This window comes from Montipora capricornis, chromosome 2 (genome assembly GCF_036669925.1).
Source record: "Montipora capricornis isolate CH-2021 chromosome 2, ASM3666992v2, whole genome shotgun sequence".
In the NCBI taxonomy this organism is placed as follows: domain Eukaryota; kingdom Metazoa; phylum Cnidaria; class Anthozoa; order Scleractinia; family Acroporidae; genus Montipora; species Montipora capricornis.
Window position 1 is genome coordinate 20,491,441 of NC_090884.1, and position 869 is coordinate 20,492,309.

Below are 869 nucleotides of genomic sequence, written 5' to 3' on the forward strand. Positions count from 1 at the left end.
TATGTATAATCAAACAAAACATAAAGACAGGAAACACTTTTGCATGCATTGTTTGCAATGGTTCAGCTATGAAAATGTTTTAACTAATCACAAAGAAGTATGTATTCAAATAAATGGCGAAGAAGCTATCAAAATGCCTAAAAAAGGTTCAAAAGCAAAATTCACTAATTTTCATAAACAATTACCAGTACAATTTTTAATATATGCTGATTTCGAATCTTTAACTGAAAAAGTACAAGGTTGTAAACCAAACAATGATAAATTATACACCGATGCTTATCAAAAGCATACAGATGGTGGTTATGGCTATAGCGTTGCTTGTCTTTATGATGACAAATACAACAAACCAGTTCAAATTTATAGAGGTGAAAATGCTGCATACAAATTCATGGAAAAAATGCTTGAAGTCAAATATTGTAAGAATGTTATCAAGTACAAAATTCAACAAACCATTGAAAATGACAGAAAAAGACAAAAAAAATATCAAACATGAAGACTACAAACTAACTTTATTCAATAAAAAACAATTAATGTATCATACAATGAAAACCATCAGAAGCAATAATCATCAACTTGGAAGCTATGAGCTGAATCAAGTGTCATTGTCATGCTTCCACGATAAAAGATATATTCATAATAAGTTATGCTCATGGTCATTATAAGATCAACACACAAAAACAATTTGAATGATAAAAGTTTACTGCTAAAGTTTTCAAAAATGTCAGAAAATAAATTTATGGGTACATTTTTGATTGGTTAACGACTGTCATATGACTTAAATACAATAGCTATTGAATATGACTCATTTTGTTTTCAGCGGGAAAAACCCCATGCTTTGTGATTCTGTCATGTTCCATTTGATTGATTAT